This window comes from Schistocerca serialis, chromosome 2 (assembly GCF_023864345.2).
Source record: "Schistocerca serialis cubense isolate TAMUIC-IGC-003099 chromosome 2, iqSchSeri2.2, whole genome shotgun sequence".
Lineage (NCBI taxonomy): Eukaryota > Metazoa > Arthropoda > Insecta > Orthoptera > Acrididae > Schistocerca > Schistocerca serialis.
The window spans coordinates 805,044,630-805,063,808 of NC_064639.1; the positions used below are offsets into that span (position 1 = coordinate 805,044,630).

General features: G+C 47.5%; 6 non-coding genes across 6 annotated transcripts; 3 read left to right on the plus strand and 3 right to left on the minus strand.

The window, feature by feature from the left end:
• Positions 1-1,026: 1,026 nt before the first annotated feature.
• Trnap-cgg (transfer RNA proline (anticodon CGG)) lies at positions 1,027-1,098 on the minus strand. The gene has a single exon. It is a non-coding gene; the product is annotated as a tRNA-Pro (tRNA).
• A 235-nt stretch (positions 1,099-1,333) lies between these two features.
• Positions 1,334-1,406, plus strand: Trnav-uac (transfer RNA valine (anticodon UAC)). The gene has a single exon. It is a non-coding gene; the product is annotated as a tRNA-Val (tRNA).
• Positions 1,407-9,766: 8,360 nt separating this feature from the next.
• On the minus strand, positions 9,767-9,838 carry Trnap-cgg (transfer RNA proline (anticodon CGG)). Its single transcript has one exon. It is a non-coding gene; the product is annotated as a tRNA-Pro (tRNA).
• Positions 9,839-10,073: 235 nt separating this feature from the next.
• On the plus strand, positions 10,074-10,146 carry Trnav-uac (transfer RNA valine (anticodon UAC)). The gene has a single exon. It is a non-coding gene; the product is annotated as a tRNA-Val (tRNA).
• Positions 10,147-10,747: 601 nt separating this feature from the next.
• Trnap-ugg (transfer RNA proline (anticodon UGG)) lies at positions 10,748-10,818 on the minus strand. The gene has a single exon. It is a non-coding gene; the product is annotated as a tRNA-Pro (tRNA).
• A 7,664-nt stretch (positions 10,819-18,482) lies between these two features.
• Positions 18,483-18,555, plus strand: Trnav-uac (transfer RNA valine (anticodon UAC)). The gene has a single exon. It is a non-coding gene; the product is annotated as a tRNA-Val (tRNA).
• Positions 18,556-19,179: the final 624 nt, after the last annotated feature.

The window sequence follows — 19,179 nt, forward strand, 5'->3', positions numbered from 1 at the left end:
GAGTAGTGGCGTACTTCTGTAATCCAAGCTTCTGGGAGGCCGTTGTGTGGGAGAGATCTGGAAACAACTACAGATTCGACCGTTCCACGAGCTCAGGAACGGCCGCGAGGCTTTCATCGAGCTCTGCAGGTCGACAGATGATAGTGTGGAAATTTCGGCAAGCGGTGGCTAAGGGTTAAGAGAAGCCAAACGCACTAAACTCAAGAAAGTCGGGTAACCGAAGCACACAACTCATAACGAAAAGATTGCGGAATGCAGTGCGAAAGCAAAACTTCGAGAAGACCAACTCTGAAGCCATCGGCGAGCTAGGAATTATTCCGCACAAGAAGCGATCATGTAGGAAGAGCGAGCCGAGGCTGTCGCTCGACCACACAATAAATTTTTGCTTAATCCCAATTTGCAGTACCGGTTCGACACTAGAATACTGCGCCTTGGTTCTTCCAAAAGCGATAGTAATAAGCACGTCGACTGCAGTGTCATTTGGGGTAGTGAGTCAGACATGGAGAGGATATGGGGCGGGTGGAATATGCAACGACAGGGGCATTGCAGGGCGGCCGCCGGCTCCTTGCGCTGTGGCGCACCGGTGCCGGCGGCGGCCTGGCTGGGCTGCTGGTGCCTCCATGTAGAGCTGCCGCCGAGCCCAGGCAAAGTGCCGCTAACGAAGCGATTGCCTTTGGTGACATCTTTTGCAATAACGACTGCGCGAATCGACGGTATCTCGTAAGGAAGGAAAGAGCAGCAGCTGCCGCCGAGCCCAGGCGCCGTGCCGAACACGCAGAAGGTCCCCGGCTCGATTGCGGGCGGAAACCCGTTTTCGTCGCACTCAGCAAGACACTTGCTACGATCTCTACTGTGTTCATTTAAACCAACTTCAAACGTTCCATCAGCAGGGTGCACATGGCTCAAATGAAACATGAAACGGTTTCAGAACTGGTTGTCGGATTTTAGCGCTGACTTGGAGGCCTCGAAATGCGCGACACAGCCGCCGCCATGCGATTTGTTACCACACCGTTGTACAAAACGCAAGGGCTCGTCCGGGATTTGAACCCGGGACCTCCTGCACCCGAAGCAGGAATCATACCCCTAGACCAACGAGCCTATTCGTTCCGAAAACGCACTGCATGTGAATGACGCCACCTTTGATGGCCTCACCATGTAGGGCTGCAGCTCAGCCAGCGTTCTCCCTGTCTGTCGCGGTTGGATTGTTTCCATCGACGTCTTTTACTACAGGAACTTCACGAATCGGAGGGAGCTCGTAGCCGATGCCCTTGCTAACACAGAAGAGAAACTGTTGCTATTACGAGTCTCCGGGTGGTACATGAAAATGACCGTTGTTTCCGTGGTGTAGCGGTTATCACGCCTGCTTTACACGCAGAAGGTCCCCGGTTCGATGCCGGGCGGGAGCACAACAATTTTAATCTACATTTCGGATTTCATTTCCGAGATGACCTCACGTCCGCGTATGCAGAGACAAGCAATGTTGTATGCTAGACGGATAGGGCGTCATTTTACTGTCAAATACTGTTGCTCTCTTATTGCACCGGTATTTGGTAACTGAGAACGCCCCTAGCTCCATTATGGCTGGCAAAATTTATAATCCGGTTCTTCAGGGCTACTTCAAGTGCGCTTGCTACTGGCTTTCCTGAGCTCACCCTACTCGCCTTGTCACAGCTCTGTCAAAGTGTGATGCAAACTAATAATGAGAAACTCTTAGCCACGCTCAATCTTACATGCCACCCCTTGGTTGTTGCCGTCGCTAGTAAGATGAGGGTAGACTGTCGCACAATTAAGCTGAATCTCCACTCACGGTGCACATATCCCGCAAAGACAACCTTGTTTTCCGTTGCATGCAAAATTACCGTCTGCCTTTCTACCGAATTCCACCTACGTACTTTACTGGTGCCGCATTCTTGTTATATCCACGTGCTATAACAGGCGTCAACTCTTCATTGAGGAGCTGCAACCGGGGCTGAGTTCCACCTACTCTTCAGCACGGTCAAAATGGCAGGGCTCGTCCGGGATTTGAACCCGGGACCTCCTGCACCCAAAGCAGGAATCATACCCCCTTTTTTTTTTTTTTTTTTTTTATTACGGGCCTCCCAACTCCCCTTATAGCCCGGCCTTGCGCTCTCCATAATTGCCGTCGTTGGCGAGCTTCTGTGGCTGTACAATTAGTTGATGTAGCTCCCCCGATGACAATGAACGTGGGTGTTCCCCCGTTGATCCAGATATTCCTGCGTAAGAGCAAGTAGTTCCTCCGGATGGTCCAATACGTGGAAACATACATGCGAAATGAAAAATGAATAAATTCCTCCAAAGTAATGCAACGGAATGTATTGGTATGCAGCGAACAGCACACATACGGGGGGAAAAAAAGGGAAAAGAGAAAAAAGAAAAAACATCCCTAGAAAAACTAGTAAAAACAAGAACCTTAACTTCAAATTTAAAGTAATTCGACCCGTGCGTCATGGAAAGCCGTACCTGGAATGCACCACATCAACCAACTTGAAACTGAAAACGCCGATTGACCACCTCGGTCATTTCCACACAGCAGTAAAAAAAAGCAAATTTAGAGACACAACGAGAGCACATAAAAAAAGGAACAATTGGTAAAAGTATGCCCCATGTGAGGCTCGAACTCACAACCCCGGCATTGCTCACGGCTACTGCCTTATAAGGACTGTGCGCCAACCAATTGCGCCACCTTTCTTTTTTTTTTTTTTTTTTTTTAAACGAAACCCGTAACCTTCTATGAAAATAAATTGGAATGGTGAAAAAGACAACGAAAAGACTTCGCCCTTGGGCATAGTAGAAGTGCTGCTCGAAGAATAAACGTAACATAAACACAGCTTCGTATCTCACTCAATGAAAGTTCCTGTAGCCAGTGTCCAGCGAGTCAGTGAAAGCCGCAGTGTGAGGGGGAGTCCGGACGCGACACAGAAGCAGTGGGGCCTCTTCGCGGCACCACTGGTGTCCCGCGGCCCGGCCTCACCCCTTCACACTCAGTTGACCTATCCGATACCCATGCGATGAAACGCTATTTTAAGCATATTGCCGAAGAGTTTCCCATGATTCGGGTACGTACATGTTTTGGCGAATTCGATATCCATAAACATCTTGAATTCCAAATAATTGTCACCGCCAAAATTATTAAAGACGTAGCTGGAATAGGTACCCAGCAACCACAAAACTGCATTGTTTTTCGTCTGCGGATAAAAATGCACATCAGGACGAGACAGTAGTGCTGACGAAACATTGGCGGTTGTAGTCCTGGTAATAAGAGCTATTTTTTGTCGAAGCCAAACCCAGTTCTGGAGACGGTCCCCGCAGGTGTAACGGTGGATAACTGTATCCGTCAGTTGGCAGCGACGACAGAGAGGGGTGTCACTGAGCCCGATTTTATGTAACCTCTCGTTCGTGCTAACCACATCATTGATGGCTTTGTACCAGGCAGTGCGAGCATCGGAACTGAGGACACGGGAACTGACATTGCGCCATACAATATCCCAGTTCATGCCACCGAGCTTCGTTGCCAAAGGATTCGTTCCTTCGTGTTGTCTCCAGTCCGCTATTATGGCTTGTGCAGTTAAACGTTGAGAGTTTATGACCTCTTTACTGATGTAGCTCCGTGAAAGGTAATAATCTCTGATATGTTTTAGCCGATAACTGATGGGCTGAATATTCAGCGGTGGGTCAAGACTTTGCGGCCTGATGGCAGTGAATAATTGCTCTGTAATGCCGGAAGGATCATTGTTAATTATAGCGGTCGTCCTTGTAACATAGAGAGCCATCGCTTTCACCTTGATATCTACTAATCCCATCCCTCCATTCTGGGGGTGGAGTGTCGCAGTTTTGGCAGACACGCGAAAAATTTCCCCTCTCCCAATAAAATTGGTCACCTTCGACATAATTTGCTTAGCAATGACTGCAGGCAGTGGCAGGAGCTGCACCGTGTAGAAGGCTTTGGATAAAATACAGGAGTTGACCAGATGAATCCGATCAAATTGATTGAGGCTTCTGTGGGAATTTTCAATGAGAGCACCGGTAAGTTTACGCACTATTTCCCTCCAGTTTGCCGCCGCCATCTTTAAAGAGGACGCCGTCAATATGATGCCGAGAGCCTTGTGGACGCTGACTTCCTGAGCGTAGCCAACTCGCAAATGCTGGAGGCCACAGAGGTTAAGAAATTTACTTTTCTTGTCATTCAATTTAGCCCCCGACGCCAAACAGTATCGCTGGAGGTGAGCCGCTAAAGTGGTGACATCATTCTCATTGCGGACAACCACACCCACATCGTCGGCATAGGCGCCTACGACAGTTTTTTCTCCTGAAAGTGTTAGCCCTGTGAGTTTCGCCTGCAGTTGGAGTAACAGAGGTTCGAGTGAAAGAACAAAAAGTAACATGGACAAAGGGCTGCCTTGTGGAATCCCTCTGTTGATTTGAATCGGTTGGGTTAGTTGCGAGTTGACAGAAAGCCTTGCGTTGATCCCTAGTGCCATGTTTGTGATCATGTCAATCGCGTTCTGCAAGAAACCGAATCTTTTCATGGTTTCAAGGAGGTACTCGTGAGCGACGAGGTCAAAAGCTTTAAAAAAGTCCAGAAAGATCAGCCCACACTTCACGTTACTGGCGTTCGTTAACGCAATGATATCCCGGTAAAAAGCTGCCGTTTGCAATACAGTTCTCCCGAAGGCACATGTCTGCTGACGTCCAATGAATTTAGCAGTGAGGGGCATCATTCGCGTGTTGATTGCACGGGCGACTATTTTATAATCGGAGTTTAACAATGAAATGGGGCGGAAGTTGGCGATATTTTTGGTACCTCTGCCTTTAGGGATAAGCACAATTGTGCATTCCTTAAAGGCAAGTGGTATAGGCTTCCCTTGAAAAACTTCGTTCACTAATTGGGTGATTTTGTCCCCGATGATGTGCCAATACCTCCTGTAAAATTCAATGGGTAATCCGTCAGGACCAGGGGACTTCCTGATCGGCGAGTGGCAGACAATCTCCAAAACATCTTTATTACTAAATTCTAATGAAATTGTGTCATTGTCTTCTCTAGTTATAGTAGAGGAAATGGCACTAAACAGTTCGTCATAGCAGCCGTCATGAGTAGCCGCTGACGTGTAGGTGTCAACAAAATAGTCGTGTAGTGCCTTGATAATCTCTCGCTGGGTGTCGACAGTCGTGCCATCACCGAGTTTCAGGGCCTCAATAAAAGTCCTCCTTCTGTTCTTAGCATGTTTGACAAGGTGGTATAGAGCGGCTGTTTCATCGTCCCTGACCGACTTCACTTTAGATTTGATCTTAAGACCTTCCAGTTGCATCCTCTTAAGATTGATTAATTTCGCCTTTATTTTTCGAATGTCGTCTATTCTGGTGTGCGCGGCGTCGGCTCTATCACAGAGGTCGCGTAAGACAGTGTAGTAGAACTCCATCGTCTTCTTTATCGCGGCTGCTCTTTCAATACCGAAGAATATAACAACTTTTCGCAGTTTGGGTTTTGCATGCTGAGTCCACCACGCTATGGTGCTACGAAAGTTTGTGGTAGTGCGCAAGCACTGCTCCCAAGCGCGTCGCACCGCCGCCTCTAGGTCAGCATCCGTTAATAAGGAGACGTTCAAGTTCCATTGATTTTTATACCAACGCGTTGGTTGTGGCAGCAAATTCAGGCACGCAACGACACCACTGTGATCAGAGAAGCTGGAGGGTATTGTTGCAATTTGTAACAAGACATTCTCTAAAACGTCGGAAACATAAATCCTGTCAATTCTGCTGCAGGAATGCGCGACGATGTGTGTGAATCGTACCAAGGTCGGGTACCTAATTTCCCACGCGTCTTTCAGTTTGAGGTCGGTCACGAGACGCTTTAATTCAGGCGAATAATTAAAATTCGGGGACTGATCTTTCTGGGATAAAACACAATTAAAATCACCTCCAATGATAACACGTTCGGGATTTTTCCGTAACAAATAGATGATTTGTTCCTTAAAAAAGTTTGCTCGTTCCGCCCTATAGGTACTGCCAGAAGGCGCGTACAAGTTAATGATGGTGACGCCAAAAACGGTGACACCCACACCTCTACCGGAATCTAACTTGTCAACCTGAGTGGCGGGAATGCCTTCTCTAAGTAAGATGGCAGTCCCCACGTTCGAGTCGGGGGAAAAATTTGTAATAGCAACAAAACCAGGAAGAGTTAAGTGTGGCATGGCCACCTCCTGCAAAAGAGCGATATCTGTTCCCGACTCATAGAGATATTGTTTTAAGGCACTCAGTTTCACCTCCGACCGGATTTTATTAATATTTAATGTCGTGATCGTATAGGCCTGCGACATTATGACAGTACGTGGAAGAGGCGGAAGGAGCAAATATCTTTAAAGGGCAACATCTTCATGCCATTCCATATTTGTGGCCGGGAAATTCGTGTCTGTGACGTCACTGAGTTGTATTCGTGCGTCTTTGTTCTTACTCTTTTTACGCACAGCATTTACATTAGGTTGCACTCGGATCCTGGGGCGGACACTGTGGAGCACCTCTGCAGCTGGCGGCGTGGGAGGGTCGTGGGTGATGTCAAGCTGCTCTCCCGGCACATCCCGTGAAGGGATCGCACGCGGCGACACCGCCGGCGAGCGAGCAGCTGAACTATCACTCGCACTATCAGCCTGTTTGGCAACATTCTCTGCCCGCAACGGTTTGTTGTCACCGACAGACCCGGACAGCTGTGTTTGTATTATTTCCTGGAGTTGTTGACATTCCCCTTGTTGTGAGTCCTGAACCGAAGCGGCTGCCACGTGATGTGTACCGTTTGCGCTCAGAGATGTTTGTATACCACCATCACAGGCCTCTGTGTGTGTACTTCCTGCAGGAATGTGAGCCACACGTACAGGTTGGTCGGCCTGAGTTGGCTGTAGCGGAAGTTCTAAGGCACTAGCCAGCGGCAACTGCTTAACGTCCACGGAAGTATCGGCACTTGAAATTGTGGGAGGAGAAGCGTCCACAATAGCCTCACCGATCGGAGCTTTCGCTTCCGAGCCGGATTCCCGATCGTCCTTTGTCGCGGTCTCATGCGCACTAGAGGTGTCGGTATCAGAGGCACTACTGTCACAAGTTCTGCGCCTCTTATTGGTCGCGGCATCGAGTTTTGCAGGGGGCAACGCACCTTTGTCTCTCCGAACCAGAACCGGAAACTCATCAGAACGAATTTCTTGTTGCTGTTCCGAAGGCATTTCAGAATTAGGGAGCCCAATCTCCGTCATCGGCTTGGCTGCCACTACATCCGCCAAAGTAAGCCTTTTACGCTGCTGGAGGGAATTCTTTAACACAAACATGCGCCTGGGGCAGTCTTGACGCAAGTGACCACTCTCATTACAGATATGACAGGTCGGTGTTTGGCCAATATAAGTAACGTGAGCCTTATAGTCACAAACAAGTATATGGGATGGAATATTCTGCTTGACATGCATTTCTACAGAGCGAACGCCACTGTAACATTGCAACCTATGTTGACTTGACCACCGTTCATGTCGAATCTGTTTAACGTCACCGAATTTGGACAGTACCTCCTTTAGATAACAATTTTCTACTTCAGGGGGTAAGTTGAAAATACGCACGTTCGTGTAGTCTACATCGGCATTGGAAATGAGCACTGTACTTACAGAGTCGTCCCGGTGTCGGAAAATAGCACTTCCTCCGTGCTTCGTCATGATCTTCTCCAGTAATACAGGATTCAGTAATTTAACAAAGAAACAATACTGCTCGGTATCATAAGAGGCGGTGTGCACTTGGTCAGATGTAATCCCAATAACATCAACGATCGAGTCATGTATCTCCAGTGAACTCGGTTGCACAGATCGGGTGGACATGTCGAAATCAAAACGGAGTGTACACTTTCGCGGAAATAACCTGGACATTGCAGCAGATAGCGAGCGGTTAACCCGCTACAATAAGACCGCAACAAAAATACAAATGGAAAAAGATATAAACTGCAGAATAACACAACACTAGCAAACAGTAATATGAGTGGAAAACACGCCTTGTGAACACGCGGTGGAGCGGAGCACTGACACGTCCGACCAGCACGGTGTCGCAAGCGCGACTAGTAGACCAACGAGCCACCTGGCTGGAGCAGTCAAGTTAATCCCAAGTAGTGGGCCTCACAGGGAACACAAACTTTCACGCGAATTCGCAAGATAAACGCTTTCTGCAGGCAGCACTCACCACTGATGAGAAGAATATTAAAGGCAACGAATAAAAAGCGAAATAACTTCATCGAGCACTGCTTATGAACAGCCGGCAGTGCCTCAGTTTCGGTATGTGGTTTCTCAGGGTTAAGAGAAGGCGAATGCACTAAACAAAAGAACATCGGGAAACCAAGCACCAACTCATAACGAAAAGATTGCACAATATACTGCAAGCAAAACTTCCAGAAGACGGATACTGAAGACGCCGCAGACAAAAGAATTATTCTATGCAGTAACGATTATCTAGGAAGCGTGAATTGCATGTGCTGCTCCACCACACAACTTCTTTTGATACTGTTTTACTTATTCTAAATTTTCATTACCTGATCGTCTCTAAAATACTGTGCGGTTATCACCTGGTTTCCAACAGCGATAGTAGTAAGTAAGTCGACTACAAAGTCTTTCAAAGTAGGTCAGACACAACAAAAAAAAAAAAAAAAAAAAATCGGAGCTGCGTGTAGCTCATGTCATTCTGCTTTCAATCGTGAATCTCCGGCTGGGAGTAGTGGCGTACTTCTGTAATCCAAGCTTCTGGGAGGCCGTTGTGTGGGAGAGATCTGGAAACAACTACAGATTCGACCGTTCCACGAGCTCAGGAACGGCCGCGAGGCTTTCATCGAGCTCTGCAGGTCGACAGATGATAGTGTGGAAATTTCGGCAAGCGGTGGCTAAGGGTTAAGAGAAGCCAAACGCACTAAACACAAGAAAGTCGGGTAACCGAAGCACACAACTCATAACGAAAAGATTGCGGAATGCAGTGCGAAAGCAAAACTTCGAGAAGACCAACTCTGAAGCCATCGGCGAGCTAGGAATTATTCCGCACAAGAAGCGATCATGTAGGAAGAGCGAGCCGAGGCTGTCGCTCGACCACACAATAAATTTTTGCTTAATCCCAATTTGCAGTACCGGTTCGACACTAGAATACTGCGCCTTGGTTCTTCCAAAAGCGATAGTAATAAGCACGTCGACTGCAGTGTCATTTGGGGTAGTGAGTCAGACATGGAGAGGATATGGGGCGGGTAGAATATGCAACGACAGGGGCATTGCAGGGCGGCCGCCGGCTCCTTGCGCTGTGGCGCACCGGTGCCGGCGGCGGCCTGGCTGGGCTGCTGGTGCCTCCATGTAGAGCTGCCGCCGAGCCCAGGCAAAGTGCCGCTAACGAAGCGATTGCCTTTGGTGACATCTTTTGCAATAACGACTGCGCGAATCGACGGTATCTCGTAAGGAAGGAAAGAGCAGCAGCTGCCGCCGAGCCCAGGCGCCGTGCCGAACACGCAGAAGGTCCCCGGCTCGATTGCGGGCGGAAACCCGTTTTCGTCGCACTCAGCAAGACACTTGCTACGATCTCTACTGTGTTCATTTAAACCAACTTCAAACGTTCCATCAGCAGGGTGCACATGGCTCAAATGAAACATGAAACGGTTTCAGAACTGGTTGTCGGATTTTAGCGCTGACTTGGAGGCCTCGAAATGCGCGACACAGCCGCCGCCATGCGATTTGTTACCACACCGTTGTACAAAACGCAAGGGCTCGTCCGGGATTTGAACCCGGGACCTCCTGCACCCGAAGCAGGAATCATACCCCTAGACCAACGAGCCTATTCGTTCCGAAAACGCACTGCATGTGAATGACGCCAACTTTGATGGCCTCACCATGTAGGGCTGCAGCTCAGCCAGCGTTCTCCCTGTCTGTCGCGGTTGGATTGTTTCCATCGACGTCTTTTACTACAGGAACTTCACGAATCGGAGGGAGCTCGTAGCCGATGCCCTTGCTAACACAGAAGAGAAACTGTTGCTATTACGAGTCTCCGGGTGGTACATGAAAATGACCGTTGTTTCCGTGGTGTAGCGGTTATCACGCCTGCTTTACACGCAGAAGGTCCCCGGTTCGATGCCGGGCGGGAGCACAACAATTTTAATCTACATTTCGGATTTCATTTCCGAGATGACCTCACGTCCGCGTATGCAGAGACAAGCAATGTTGTATGCTAGACGGATAGGGCGTCATTTTACTGTCAAATACTGTTGCTCTCTTATTGCACCGGTATTTGGTAACTGAGAACGCCCCTAGCTCCATTATGGCTGGCAAAATTTATAATCCGGTTCTTCAGGGCTACTTCAAGTGCGCTTGCTACTGGCTTTCCTGAGCTCACCCTACTCGCCTTGTCACAGCTCTGTCAAAGTGTGATGCAAACTAATAATGAGAAACTCTTAGCCACGCTCAATCTTACATGCCACCCCTTGGTTGTTGCCGTCGCTAGTAAGATGAGGGTAGACTGTCGCACAATTAAGCTGAATCTCCACTCACGGTGCACATATCCCGCAAAGACAACCTTGTTTTCCGTTGCATGCAAAATTACCGTCTGCCTTTCTACCGAATTCCACCTACGTACTTTACTGGTGCCGCATTCTTGTTATATCCACGTGCTATAACAGGCGTCAACTCTTCATTGAGGAGCTGCAACCGGGGCTGAGTTCCACCTACTCTTCAGCACGGTCAAAATGGCAGGGCTCGTCCGGGATTTGAACCCGGGCCTCCTGCACCCAAAGCAGGAATCATACCCCTAGACCAACGAGCCACCTGGCTGGAGCAGTCAAGTTAATCCCAAGTAGTGGGCCTCACAGGGAACACAAACTTTCACGCGAATTCGCAAGATAAACGCTTTCTGCAGGCAGCACTCACCACTGATGAGAAGAATATTAAAGGCAACGAATAAAAAGCGAAATAACTTCATCGAGCACTGCTTATGAACAGCCGGCAGTGCCTCAGTTTCGGTATGTGGTTTCTCAGGGTTAAGAGAAGGCGAATGCACTAAACAAAAGAACATCGGGAAACCAAGCACCAACTCATAACGAAAAGATTGCACAATATACTGCAAGCAAAACTTCCAGAAGACGGATACTGAAGACGCCGCAGACAAAAGAATTATTCTATGCAGTAACGATTATCTAGGAAGCGTGAATTGCATGTGCTGCTCCACCACACAACTTCTTTTGATACTGTTTTACTTATTCTAAATTTTCATTACCTGATCGTCTCTAAAATACTGTGCGGTTATCACCTGGTTTCCAACAGCGATAGTAGTAAGTAAGTCGACTACAAAGTCTTTCAAAGTAGGTCAGACACAACAAAAAAAAAAAAAAAAAAATCGGAGCTGCGTGTAGCTCATGTCATTCTGCTTTCAATCGTGAATCTCCGGCTGGGAGTAGTGGCGTACTTCTGTAATCCAAGCTTCTGGGAGGCCGTTGTGTGGGAGAGATCTGGAAACAACTACAGATTCGACCGTTCCACGAGCTCAGGAACGGCCGCGAGGCCTTCATCGAGCTCTGCAGGTCGACAGATGATAGTGTGGAAATTTCGGCAAGCGGTGGCTAAGGGTTAAGAGAAGCCAAACGCACTAAACACAAGAAAGTCGGGTAACCGAAGCACACAACTCATAACGAAAAGATTGCGGAATGCAGTGCGAAAGCAAAACTTCGAGAAGACCAACTCTGAAGCCATCGGCGAGCTAGGAATTATTCCGCACAAGAAGCGATCATGTAGGAAGAGCGAGCCGAGGCTGTCGCTCGACCACACAATAAATTTTTGCTTAATCCCAATTTGCAGTACCGGTTCGACACTAGAATCCTGGCCTTGGTTCTTCCAAAAGCGATAGTAATAAGCACGTCGACTGCAGTGTCATTTGGGGTAGTGAGTCAGACATGGAGAGGATATGAGGCGGGTGGAATATGCAACGACAGGGGCATTGCAGGGCGGCCGCCGACTCCTTGCGCTGTGGCGCGCCGGTGCCGGCGGCGGCCTGGCTGGGCTGCTGGTGCCTCCATGTAGAGCTGCCGCCGAGCCCAGGCAAAGTGCCGCTAACGAAGCGATTGCCTTTGGTGACATCTTTTGCAATAACGACTGCGCGAATCGACGGTATCTCGTAAGGAAGGAAAGAGCAGCAGCTGCCGCCGAGCCCAGGCGCCGTGCCGAACACGCAGAAGGTCCCCGGCTCGATTGCGGGCGGAAACCTGTTTTCGTCGCACTCAGCAAGACACTTGCTACGATCTCTACTGTGTTCATTTAAATCAACTTCAAACGTTCCATCAGCAGGGTGCACATGGCTCAAATGAAACATGAAACGGTTTCAGAACTGGTTGTCGGATTTGAGCGCTGACTTGGAGGCCTGGAAATGCGCGAAACAGCCGCCGCCATGCGATTTGTTACCACACCGTTGTACAAAACGCAAGGGCTCGTCCGGGATTTGAACCCGGGACCTCCTGCACCCGAAGCAGGAATCATACCCTTTTTTTTTTTTTTTTTTTTTTTTTTTTTTTTTTTTTTTTTTTTTTTTTTTTTTTCTTTCACAGTGCCTCTCCAAAACATTGGACGAGCAGGTACTCTCCCCCGATCGCAATCGTCCGTGGTATGCAGCAAAAACATGATTCATCCTGAACACAATTTAACGTCTTTTATTAAATGTACTTCGTTCACAGTAAAAGCAATACTCCATTTTTTTTTTTTTTTTTTTTCCTATTGGGTGAAAGCCAGGTATCCTAGCCACTTTTTTTTTTTTTTCCCTATGTGAAAGCCAAGTATCCAAGTCACTTTTTCTTTTCGTGTTTTTTTTCGTTTTTTTTTTCTTCTTTTTTTTTTTCACGTTGTCTGACCAAGCGCAGTACTCGTAACTTGTCATGGACGCTTACCCTACACCAGTCTTCTCAAAAACAATATCTAGCATGTTCCCAAAGAGGCTTTTGTAATGGCGTAATGCTTTCGTTCTCCAGTAGGCCGTTTCCATGTACAATTTGTAGTCTATTATGTTGTCTGGTCCCTTTACGTTTATTACATAGTTTGCGAAATGGCCTAAGAGCCACATCACACTGTTGTGTTTGGTTGCAGGGTAGTATTTTTCCTGTGGGCGTAAAAGCATCTCTGTTGCGTGATTTCGTCCACCACGGCGGGTGAGGATTCCAACTTTGGTCTTAGTCCAATCCCAGTTTCGCAGATGCCCGGCACACGTAAAGCGATGGAGGAGAGTGTCGACTAGTCCACATTGACAACAGTAATACGTGTCACTAAGCCCAATCCTTTGGAGTTTTTCGCTCCGTGGCCACTATGTCATTGACGACTCTGTACCACGTGGACGTCACCTCAGAGGAGTGGATAGGGAGGTTGATATTGGTCCATACATTGTGCCATAAAATGGCCGGATATTGTACTTCGATTTTACTGGGGATGTCAGATGTGTCCCAGTGTTCTAATAGTTTCTGGGAAGTTATGTTGGTCGCGCGGAGAATGTCATCACCTAAGTAGCTGATGTCTACGTAAAATTCTCGTATATGCTTTAACTTATAGTTTAGTTTTCCCACGTTGATCGGTGGTTTCATGCATTCTGGCCGGACTACCTGGAATAGTTGAGAAGTGACGTTACTGTGGGCAAGATTAATCATAAATAAGGTTCTTTTTAGGTACAACGCTCTCGCTTTCCTCGCAATGTTAGTGAGTTCTAAACCCCCTGCTGCCCTCGATTGGGTCAGGGTGACGAGTCGCACTTTAAAAAGATTCCCTTTCCAGACTTGTCTATTAGCCAGTCTCATGATAAGTTTGGCTTGCATTCTAGGTACTGGAAAGATCTGTGCAATGTAATACGCTTTAGAGAAAACATACGTGTTTATGATTCGAATTGTCTGCAGGAGATTCGTAGAGCGCCAGCTAAGTTCACGCAGCGCTCCTCGTATCTTGTTGGTTGTCTCTCTCCAGTTGGTTGCTGTCATCTTCATGGGGCACTTGTTGAAGCTTATGCCTAACGTCTTGTGATGGTCCACCAGAGTGGCCCAAGAGACGTGTACGTTCTCGAAGCCTCGAAGATTCAACAACTTACTCTTTTGTGCGTTAATCTTCGCACCTGATGCTCTATTGTAGTTATCAATCTCTGCTTTTAGGATGGCTATTTCACCGCCGTGTCGTATGACAACTCCTACGTCATCGGCGTAAGCTCTGGCGGATATGGTGACCCCAGAAACAGTCACTCCAGTCAATCGTCCATTGATCTGTCGTAGAAAAGGTTCCAACGAGAGAACATATAACAACATTGACAGCGGGCTGCCCTGCGGAACGCCCCTCCGAACATGAATAACATTCGTCGACTGTCCATTTACAATGATTTTCGCCGTAATTCCAGTCATCAGTTGATGAATAATACGCACCGCACGATCCGAAAACCCCAGCTGCTGCAAAACAAGTGCCACGTATCGGTGACTGACATGGTCAAAGGCCTTGCAGAAGTCTAGGAATAATATCGCGCATTTAATATTTGTAACTGCAGCAACAGAAATCAAATCACGAAATTCAGAGATGGTAGTCAGTATTGTCCGTCCAGGAAAACAGGCTTGATGGGTATGGATAACTTTCCGGAGTAGGGGAGTCATCCGTTCTTTAACCGCCCTTGCTAATGTTTTATAGTCATAATTCATGAGCATGAGAGGACGAAAGTTATCGATTTTCTTGTGGCCCGCGCTTTTCGGTATCAAGACAAGTTTGCCCTCTTTGAGTTCTGATGGAATTGCACCTCCTCTCACGAGTTCATTAATGACCTCAGTACTGTACTGGCTCTGAGCACTATGGGACTCAACTGCTGAGGTTATTAGTCCCCTAGAACTTAGAACTAGTTAAACCTAACTAACCTAAGGACATCACAAACATCCATGCCCGAGGCAGGATTCGAACCTGCGACCGTAGCGGTCTTGCGGTTCCAGACTGCAGCGCCTTTAACCGCACGGCCACTTCGGCCGGCTGACCTCAGTAAACACTGTTCCAATGACATGCCAATACCGTTGATAAAACTCCTTAGGAATACCGTCGGGACCCGCCGATTTATTTGGAAGAGATGTCTTTACCAGGTCGAACACCTCGTCGACTGTGAAGTCAACAAACAAGGAATTATTGTCATCTATGGTGATTAAATTACGTAATGAGTTGATGACTTCAAAGCCATCACAGTTATCAGACTGGTCCTCGTTGTAGAGCAATTCGTAATGCCGATGGAGTGCACGGACAATGTCACCTTGGTCTGTGAGTACCCTACCGTCTTCTAGTTTGAGATCCTCAAGAAAAGTACGTCGCCGATTAGACTGATGTTTCATCAAATGGTACATTGAGGTTGTTTCATCCTCCAAGAGAGATTTTGCTTTTTATTTGATTTTCAACCCGTCTAACCGCTTCCGTGTGATGCTTAAAAGTTTGGCTTTTACTCGTTTGATCCGTGCTAGGTGAGTGTCTGACCCATGTGACTGTTCATGGAGTTCTCGTAAAACCGTGTAGTAGAATTCAATAGTCCTTTTTTCTGCCATACTTTTGTGAAAACTGTAATTTTTTAATGTTTGTCTCAACTTCACCTTAGCAATATTGACCCACCACTCGGTTTTGGTTCCGTAATTCTGAATTGATCTTAAACATTTCGTCCACGTGTCGAGAACGCAATCTTCAAGATCGTCATCTTTCAAATGCGCGATATTGAGGGTCCATTGGTTGCGGTATGCGCGAGTGGGCTGCTTGACCAATGTTATGGAAACGGAGAGAGCACAATGGTCGGAAAAATACGTGGGGATGACGTCCGCATTGAGTACGTGAGTGCTAATATTCTCAGAGACATATATCCGATCAATGCGACTACATGAAGCCGAAGTAAGAAACGTATATTTGACTAACGTAGGGAAGAGTACTTCCCAGGCATCCTTGTATCGCATAGTTTTAATTAATTCATGAAGCTCCTGAGAATAATTAAAATGTGGAGTCTGGTCTTTCCGATGGACAACACAATTGAAATCACCTCCAACAATGACCTTGATAGGAATCTTCCGAAGCAAATACACATCTTCCTTGAAGAATTTGGCCCTCTCTGACTTTTTAGTGGTACCCGATGGAACATAAACATTTAAAATCGTGACATCATAAACTTGACAACTTAAGCCTCTTCCGGATTCAAGTTTATCCAGTATCACTACTGGTATCCCGACACGACTCATTATAGCAGTTCCTGTACTATCGTCTGATGAGACGTTGAAAAAAGCGTTAAAACCAGGTATATGAAAATCAGTAAACATTACTTCTTGCAACAAAATTATGTCCGCCTCCGATTCGTAAATAAATTGTTTCAAAGATAATTTTTTTAAGTCCGAAGTAGTTCTGTTGATATTGAGAGTTACAATGTTATAAGTTTGACTCATTATGTCAAACTAGCGACACGCACTTGTATTCGTGTATGTGGGGCACCGTACACTATATATCTGAGAGTATAAGAACACCCAATGAAGTGCACATAATCATGTAGGCTCAAATCAGGTAGTAATGCTGCTAAGTTTGTGCATCGGTGGCAACTATAGAAGTTGTGGGCGGACCTGCAAGACAATCGGCGTCGGCGTTCTCGAAGTGCCCCTGGGGGGGGTGCTACTTTGCCCTCAGGTGATTTTCTTTCTAATTTAGCCGCTTCGCGCCTCATCTGACTTCGACCGTGAGTTACGTTCGGCGGAGGATTCAACCGGCGTCGTTGAGGATCTTGAGTCATGACATGAGTTTGAGAAACACCTTTATGCTGCGAAACTTGTTGCCTACTGTGACTATCACGTGGGGGATCTGGCAAATCCTGTGCCATAAGTTGCCGTTCTTCGATATTGGAAACTGTCACGTCACTGGCAGTCGCCACATCAGGCCGCTCAGTAACGGGAAAAGAAGATTCACGTTCCTGCCCCTCGGCCTCTGCTGTATTTTTGGGAGAGCTTTCTGTCCCAACCTGGACAGTAGCAGTTGCAGGCATCGCAACAGCTACTGCAGATACCTTAACATTCCCGCCCTGAGACGTGGATTCTACCTCCATAACGTTCACTTCTGACCCGCCGTCACCAGAACAGGATTTTTGCTTTTGAACAGGATGCGCTTGGTTAGATTCTTCCTCATCTGAGGAGTCACCAACTGAGTCATGAGGTCTCTTTTGACTGGAATTGTTCCGTTCACCAGCAGCCGTGTCAGAGTGCGCGGCGACAGAAGACGCCGTAAGTTGATTGCCATCGAGCGTGATAGGTTCGGTACTAATTGCGGCAGGTGTAGTAGCAGCAGGCTGTTCAACTTTACCATTCATCAGAACGTCACTGAACGTCAGCCGCTGCCTCCTCTGCAGAGTGTTTTTCAGGACAAATACGCGACGCGGACAATCCTGACGCAGATGCCCACTCTCATTACAAATATGACAGGTGGGCGTCTGACCGGCATAGGTGGCTAGTACCTTGTACCCACAAACCATAATATGTGACGGAATGCTGACTTTAACATGCATCTCTACAGATCTCACTCCACTGCAGCATTGCAACCGGTGTTCACGAGACCACAACTCATTCCTAATAGTCCTAACCTCGCCATATGCAGATAAGACCTCTCGCAGATAGCAATTCTCTACTTCGGGTGGCAAGTTAAACACTCTCACATTTTTGTACTCGAGATCAGCAGTGGAAATTGTAACAGTACTCACTGTTCCATCACGGTGAAGAAAGTCGATCGTACCACCATGGTTTGCCAGTAAACGCTCCATCACAAGAGGGTCCAGCAGTTTGACGAAGAAACAATACTGCTCCAGATCGTAATAAGCAGTATGAACTTGCTCCGATGTAATTCCAACAACATCCACAATCCAGTCGTGCACTTCAAGGGAGCTTGGTTGAACGGACCTGGTGGACTTGTCAAACTGAAACTTGATTGTATTCTTCCGTGGAAATAAACGTGACATGTCGCTAATTAACCCGGCAAGGGCTAATAGCAGTTATACTTGACAAAACACAACCGACAAACGACACAACACGAAATTGAAACACGGAACGGGAACACAACACGCGATGAGAGACAAACAGCAAAACGTAAACACCGCTAGGGACTCGGAGCTCGCGACACTTCCTCACTCCAGCGCGTCTCAAGCGGAACTGACGGACCCGGAACCTCCTGCACCCGAAGCAGGAATCATACCCCTAGACCAACGAGCCTATTCGTTCCGAAAACGCACTGCATGTGAATGACGCCACCTTTGATGGTCTCACCATGTAGGGCTGCAGCTCAGCCAGCATTCTCCCTGTCTGTCGCGGTTGGATTGTTTTCATCGACGTCTTTTACTACAGGAACTTCACGAATCGGAGGGAGCTCGCAGCCGATGCCCTTGCTAACACAGAAGACAAACTGTTGCTATTACGAGTCTCCGGGTGGTAAATGCAAAGATCCGTCGTTTCCGTGGTGTAGCGGTTATCACGTCTGCTTTACACGCAAAAGGTCCCCTGTTCGATCCCGGGCGGGAACACAACAATTTTAATCTATATTTCGGATTTCATTTCCGAGATGACCTCACGTCCGCGTATGCGTATGCAGTGTCGGTTAGACCGTCAGTGAGAGAGCACTTCGATTTCCTGCTGCTAATAAGGCGAGTACACCGTTCGCTTGTTACACATTTTTACGAGCTTCAAACAGGTACAACTTATTTTCAGTTATCTGGGTAGTTACTATTTTATTTTTGTAATTTCTTGCGTGTTTGAGTGCCTACTAGACACAACCGTTTATTTTAATAACAGTGTAGTGTACAGTATCGCCGTTGCTATCGACCCTCGTATCGTACAGGCTTTTGTTTGTTTGGTTAGAACAGCTCAGTGTCGGTTAGACCGTCAGTGAGAGAGCACTTCGATTTCCTGCTGCTAATAAGGCGAGTACACCGTTCGCTTGTAGGGTAAACATAGTCATGTGTAGGGACTGTGGTTGTTGTGAGCGGACGCAAGGAGAATTGGCCACTCTTCGGGGGCAGGTGGAGGCTTTGTCTGTTAGGCTCATCGAGCTCGAGGCGCAGGCGTCGGCTCGTAGTGGCGTTGGGGCAACTGTGGTGAGACCTATGCCTACTTCGGTGGCCTTGGAATCGCATGGAACCCCTGATGTC